Raw genomic sequence first — 6,822 nt, 5'->3', positions numbered from 1 at the left:
GCACGCCGCCCGGCGTCCTCGCTCCCGGGGTGTGGCCCCGCGTGCGCCGGAGTTGCCGAGGCCACCCCCAGCACCGGAAGTGACCCTGGCGGGTTTGCCTTCAAATTCCCGGCTAGGTGAAGCAGCACCGGGGGCTGGTGACGGTTGGACCCAGCAGTGCTGGGTCCGTGAACCGGGCGGAGTGGTTGGGGCTGGGCAGGGCCCTGCTCCCTAGCCGCCGTGAGCCACGCACGGCCCTTCCCCTCCGCCTGGCGGCGGGCGGTGTCCCGAGGAGCCTCGGCAGCCTCAGGTGAGTGTTCCCTCTCCCGGTGCTCGGCGGTTGCCCGATTCCCGGGGCCAGCTTGGCGAGGGACTCAGGGCGGACGTTGGGAGCCCGCTGCCCATCCTGCAGTTGAGCCTGCCCTTGCCGGCGTCGAGGTCTTAGGTCCTTGATGTCGCTGCCACCTGTGGCTCAGGTGACGGTTCCCCTGCCTGAGGAATCCTGTCCCGCCTCGGACTTTGGGGGGCCTCTTGGCGATCCCGTTTCTAGGCCTCTGTCATTAGAAAAGTCTCTGGCCGGAAAAACTCGTCTTTATTTCTTCGCTTTTTTTGAGCGGATTTCTCCGGAATCCATAACACGCCCCGTTTCCAAATTCTCCCCGCCGAAAAACCTCGAAAGCCATGACATTGAGATGCAGCTTCTTTTCTTACACTTTATTAGGTTGGTGTGATATTGTTGAGGATATTCTTATTTATTCCGAGGCCAGGCGTGCTCTGGAAGGCTTTTGGCCCTTTTGTTGAGAGTTGGTACCTTTTAGGAAAGGCATCCCTTCTGAACGTTTGTTTCATATGGCATATTATGTGGTGGTGGAGTTAGAGATAAACGTGGATCCTTAAGTGCCTTACAGTGGATAGCCCTGATTTCACAAAAAATAATTTTCTCTTTTAACTACCAAGTGCCATTTTTATATCAGTTCTTAATTCCAATGTTGCATCCTTCTCTCTTCAAAGGGTTCATTTATGTGTTCCTCGTTGAAATCAGTCCTTTAGTTACTGCTGGAAACATTCCTAATGTTTTAGAATGTGTGCGATAGATCTTTGCCACAATGATAGGACACGCCGGTGGCAAGGAAGATTCTTGTAAAGTTCAGAGGCCTAAATGTCTTATTGTGCAGCCCTATTGTCTTTTCCAAAGGAGATCATTTTTGTAATCAGTAAATTCTCACGCAGAAATAGTGGCAGAACGCTTTGTTTTGTATTGGTATTAACTTGTGACCTGTATCAAGCCATTTAAAAAGGGCGGGAGGGGGGGGGGGAGTACTGATCAATTTCCAACATTCCTGGACTGTGGAAAGCTCTGCACAGCTCCTCTGTGGCGTTGGTTATTGGAGAAGCTTTTACATTTTACAGATTCAATAGTAGGCATATTATACAACAGATTTTACACGATATTTTGGAACTGGTGTACAGTTCTGGCAACTACTAAGGATTAGAGAGTCTTATAGAACTTACTGTACTAACATTGTTGAATTTCCCTTTACAACAGTGGTTTGGGTCCTTTTTAGTTACTGACTGGTTAAAAGATAGTGTATCGGGGCGCCAGGGTGGCTCAATCTGTTGAGCGTCCGGCTCACAGGCTCAAATCATGGTCTCACGGTTCGTGGGTTCGAGCCCGCTATCGGGCTCTGTGCTGACAGCTCAGAGCCTGGAGCCTGTCTTCGTATTCTGTGTCTTCCTCTTTCTCTGATGCTCCCTTGCTCACAATGTCTCTCTCTCTTTCTCTCAAAAATAAATAAAACATTAGAAAAAATTTTTAAAATAAAGTAAAAAGTGTATTAAATCAATATGGTCAGTGTTGATAACATGCTAAATAGATTTTGCTTGTAGTATTTATTGGCACAACTTGAATATAGCTTTTTTTAATAAAATTTTTTTTTAATCTTTTAAAATTTTTGAGAGACAGAGACAGCGCGAGCAGGGGAGGGTCAGAGAGAGACAGAGATACAGAATCTGAAACAGGCTCCAGGCTCCGAACTAGCTGTCAGCACAGAGCCTGATGCTGGGTTTGAACCCAGAACCATGAGATCATGACCTGAGCCGAAGCCGGTCGCTCAACCGACTGAGCCACCCATGTGCCCCTGATTGTAGCTTTTAAGTTGCATTTTAATTTTTATATTCACTGATTTATTTTTGTTTTATTTAGGGTAAACTGAGAGAAAGTTTACCAAACACACACACACACACACACACACACACACACACACACACATTATTTTTTCCTGAGCAGTTTTTTTCTTTGGCACTCTTTTTTTTTTTTTTAATTTTTTTTTTTAATGCTTTATTTATTTTTGATACAGAAGAGACAGAGCATGAGAGGGGGAGGGTCAGAGAGAGAGGGAGACACAGAATCTGAAACAGGCTCCAGGCTCTGAGCTAGCTGTCAGTACAGAGCCTGACGCGGGGCTCGAACCCACGAACGTGAGATCTGACCTGAGCCGAAGTCGGAGGCTTAACCAACTGAGCCACCCAGGCGCCCCTCTTTGGCACTCTTTTGATAACGTTGTTGTGTTTCTTGAGTGTTAATCATATGATGATTATAAAGGTAAGAAAAATGTATGCCAGGCTGTAATTGGTCATGGCTCACTCATTTATTATATTTTTTCATAATCATTATCAACTGTCAATTAGCATTATGGTTGTTCTTACATCCCAGAGATGAACATTTTGAACGTTGCTTAATAATGTGTTGTCACTTTTAAAGTTACACACACTTGATTTACTGAAATGCCTTCAAGAAAATGTAGGATTGACATTCATCTGTTTTTCTTTTAGGACATCAGTTTTACAGGTAAGTATTTTTAACATTGATATTGATTTTTTTTAGCCTGTGCTTAATAATATGCTATGCTTGTTCTCTTTTCCTAAGTAAAGAAAAACACTTAGGATAGATCAAATGATGTCCCTTCTACCAAACTTCAAGATTTTAAAGGTTTTTTTTTTTTTTAAGTTTATTTATTTTTGAGAGAGCATGAGCAGGGGACAGGCAGAGAGAGAGAGAGAGGGAGAGAGAGAATCCCAAGCAGGCTCTGTGCTGTCAGTGCAGAGCCTGATGCAGGGCCTGAACCCACAAACCCATGAGATCATGACCTGAGCTGAAAAAAAGACGCTTAACGAGCCACCCAGGCACCCTGGTTTAATTTTTTTTTTTTTTTTTTTTTTTTGGTCTTCTGTGTAATTCCTTGCCACCTAGTAGGTGCTCTGTAAATATTTCTTGAATGACTGACCTATGCACGTTACAGTAAAAACTGCAATTATTAGTGGAGCCCAATCTAATTCCTTAAAAACTTAAGTGGATATGGTCTCCTTTTTTTAGGTGTGGAATAGGAAAATCCTCATATTTGTTGTTTTGGAAGGGAATAGGAATCTTAGAACTCAAATGTTTGCGTCTGTTGCCTATTCTTTTTCTGTCTCTCTGATCACTTTTCCCTAATCCTCGAGGAGGCAAAGATACTCTGTTTCTTTGTGGAGGTACCACACCATCGCAAATAATAAGTTTGCTAGAAATTTTGCTATAATGTTTTTTGTTATTTAAAGGTTTGGACTCTGGGAGCACCTGGGTGACTCAGTTGATTAAGCGTCCGACTCCCATCTCGGGTCAGGTCATGATCTCACAGTTCATGGGTACGAGCTCCAGGCTGGGCTCTCTGCCAACATTCTGGAGCCTGTTTGAGATTCTCTCTCCCTCTCCCTCTCTCTGTCGCTCAAAATAAACAAATAAACTTTAAAAATAAAATAACAATTTTGACTCTGTTACTTGAATTAAAATTTCACGTTGCATCTTACTTAGTTTAAATACATTGATTTAGTCATCAACTGAAATAAATGCACAAGCCAGGCAAGCAAAAGGTTGGTTCTGATAGGATAATGTAAAGGAAGACCTTGTGAGATAAAGTGGGCGTCACCTAGGGTTATTTTTCTCTTTGATAATGTCTACTCAAGAATCTGAGTTTCTGGACAGTCTTGTTTTTTAAAATTTTTAAACTTTTTTTAAAGTTTATATATTTATTTAGAGAGAGAGAGCTAGCGAGCATGCAGGAGGAGCAGAGCAACGGAGAGAGAGAGAGAGAGAGGGAGAGAAAGGGAGGGAGGGGGAGAGAGAGAATCTTAAGTAGGCTCCACACTGTCAGTGCAGAGTGCACAAACTGTGAGATCATGACCTGAGCCCAAACTCAGAGTTGGACATTTAACTGTTTGAGTCACCCAGGTGCCCCATGGACAATGTCATTTTTATAAGTGTTCTATTAATTGAACCAGTGGATAGTGTTTACTGTCCATGGTGGTTAAAATTTGGTCTATAGGCTTTTCTCCAGATACCTTAATTTCTTCAAACATTGCCAGATATTGGGGCGCCTGGGTGGCATAGTTGGTTAAGCATCTGACTTCAGCTCAGGTTATGATCTCGTAGTCTGTGGGTTTGAGCCCCGTGCTGACAGCTCAGAGGCTGAAACCTGTTTCATATTCTGTTCTCCATCTCTCTCTGCCACTACCCTGCTGTGCAGGTCTCTCTCTCTCTCTCAAAAATAAACATTAAAAAAGTTAAAAAAAAATTACTAGATATTGTGCTAGGTAGATCCCATCTCGGTACTCCTGCAGAGTAGTTTTAGCAGTGATAAGGTAATTTTCTTGGAAATTTGAGAATCTCATAAATTTGCAGTATTGATGTTCAAATGAGAAGGCTGTCTTTTTTTTTATGTTTATTTATTTTTGATACAGAGAGACAGAGCATGAGAGGGGGAGGGGCAGAGAAAGGAGGAGACACCGAACCAGAAGCAGGCTGCAGGCTCTGAGCTAGCTGTCAGCACAGAGCCTGACGCGGGGCTCGAACCCACGAACGTGAGATCTGACCTGAGCCGAGGTCAGAGGCTTCACTGACTGAGCCACCCAGGCGCCCCAAGAAGGCTGACTTAGAGACTACTAGAAGAATAGGAAAATTTATTTTTGTCTCCTGTTTAATTAACTAAAGAGATTTTTAAATGTTTATTTATTTAATTTTTTAAATATTTATTTTTGAGAGAGAGAGAGAGCACAAGCAGGGATTGGACAGATAAAGAGGGAGACACAGAATCTGAGGCAGGCTTCAGGCTCCAAGCTGTCAGCACAGAGCCTGATGCGGACTCAAACCCATGAAATGTGAGATCATGACCTGAGCTTAAGTCGGATGTGCAATCGACTGAGCCGCCCAGGTGCCCCTGTTTGTTTATTTTTGAGAGAGAGAGTGCAAGTGGAGGAGGGGCAGAGAGAGGGGGAGGGACAGAGGATCCAAACTGGACTCTGTGCTGACAGCAGCAAGCCCGATGTGGGGCTCAGACTAACTAACTGAGATCACAACCTGAGCCGAAGTTGGATGCCCAACCAACCGACTGAGCCACACAGGTGCCCTGATATTATTTTCAGTAAACACATTGTTTCTTTGATAATCAAGAATTTTTCCGGTCATTTTTAATGTGGCCTTGGATTGACTTTTACATTTGTTTGTCAGAAAATGTCAATTTTATCTGACTAGAAGTATCCATAACACAGAACCTTCACTGAAGGCCTGGAGGGAATTCTATGAGTTTTGGGACATTGAATCATGGCCCTTAGGAAGAAAAAAAAAAAAGTACGGGGAGGCACCTATATATAAGTAACAACTTGATTTAGATTTTTTTTTAGTAGGGGGACATGAAGAAAGATCTGGATAGAGTCAGTTAAGGAAAAGACATGAGGCTTTGATACCCAGCTTCTCCAGAGCCACTGTTTACCGCCAGCACCTGCCTCAGCCCTGTCTCCTCACAAGGGTTCCAGACGGGCTTTCACTGGAGGGCGTTTATCTCTTCAGGGCAGGAGCCATCACACAGCTCTGGGTCGCAAGGGTTGAGGATAGAGGAATGTGAGTGCTAAGGGTCAGGAACTGGACAAAAATAAGAAGTCTTAGTAGTTCTAACAAGAACCTGGCAGTGTTCATTCATTCAGATTGGCTGGCTGACTGCCGGGTGCCAGAGCTGGTGCTGGGTGCTGGAGATCCGTCAGCAAATAACAGAGCCCCCCCCCCCCCAGCTCTTGTCAAGGCGAAGTGTTAACAGTGGTCGTGACTCCATGGGAATCACTGTTGAGGTCCTGGAACTTTTTTTCTTTTGGACCTCAGATGTTCAAGCTGGAGTCAGTTCATAGCTACATTGTTTTATAACAAATTACTCCAGAACTGAGTCACTTGAAACAACAAACTTTTATATCAGTTTCTTTGATTAGGCTGTGGGCGTGGCTTAGCTGGGTGCTTGTGATTCAGAGTCTCCCAGGCTGTAATCAAGGTGTCAGTCAAGGCCGCAATCAGCTCAAGATTCAAATGAGGAAGGACCGGCTTCCAGGCCCCCCTACGTGTTTACGGAATGAATCGGCAGAATTCTGTCCTTCCTCGCTGATGCCCTGAGGCCCTCAGCTTCTTGCTGGCTATTGGCCTGGGGTCTCCTGCAGTTCATCGCCACGTGAGGCTCTGCACAGGACAGTTTAGAGCTGCCAGCAAGAGGTTGTAAGCAAGATGGAAGTCACAGTCAAATCTCAGAAGTGGCATTTCGTAATTTTTGCTTATTCTGTTTGTTAACAAGCTCATGTGCAAGTGAAAGTGATTACTCAAGAGTATAGATACCAGGGGGCATCTTAGAGGCTGTCTGTGGTTATATGTTGATACAAGACTCTTCTTTTGTAGTATGAGTTACTTGTTTCTTTCTTAGCCCACATCCTCTTTCTCCACTTATATTCTGTATCTTATCCTCCAAAGATACTCTAATATATTTAATATATGTTTTT

The 6,822-nt window shown here is 44.0% G+C and overlaps 1 protein-coding gene and 1 long non-coding RNA gene across 2 annotated transcripts in view; one reads left to right on the top strand and one right to left on the bottom strand.

Annotated features, from left to right (window-relative positions):
* LOC115295739 overlaps positions 1–6,822 on the bottom strand; it is a 35,813-nt gene that overhangs the window by 15,621 nt on the left and 13,370 nt on the right. The window lies entirely within an intron of this gene.
* Positions 122–6,822, top strand: part of KATNA1 (katanin catalytic subunit A1) — a 46,414-nt gene continuing 39,713 nt past the window's right edge. Inside the window, exon 1 of the mRNA XM_029943915.1 lies at positions 122–289. The gene's annotated coding sequence lies outside the window, so the exon portion shown is untranslated. The remainder of the gene's footprint in view (positions 290–6,822) is intronic.

This window comes from Suricata suricatta, chromosome 7 (genome assembly GCF_006229205.1).
Source record: "Suricata suricatta isolate VVHF042 chromosome 7, meerkat_22Aug2017_6uvM2_HiC, whole genome shotgun sequence".
NCBI lineage: Eukaryota > Metazoa > Chordata > Mammalia > Carnivora > Herpestidae > Suricata > Suricata suricatta.
Note: the sequence above shows the minus strand (reverse complement) of the source record. Positions and strands in the feature narration are given on the sequence as shown.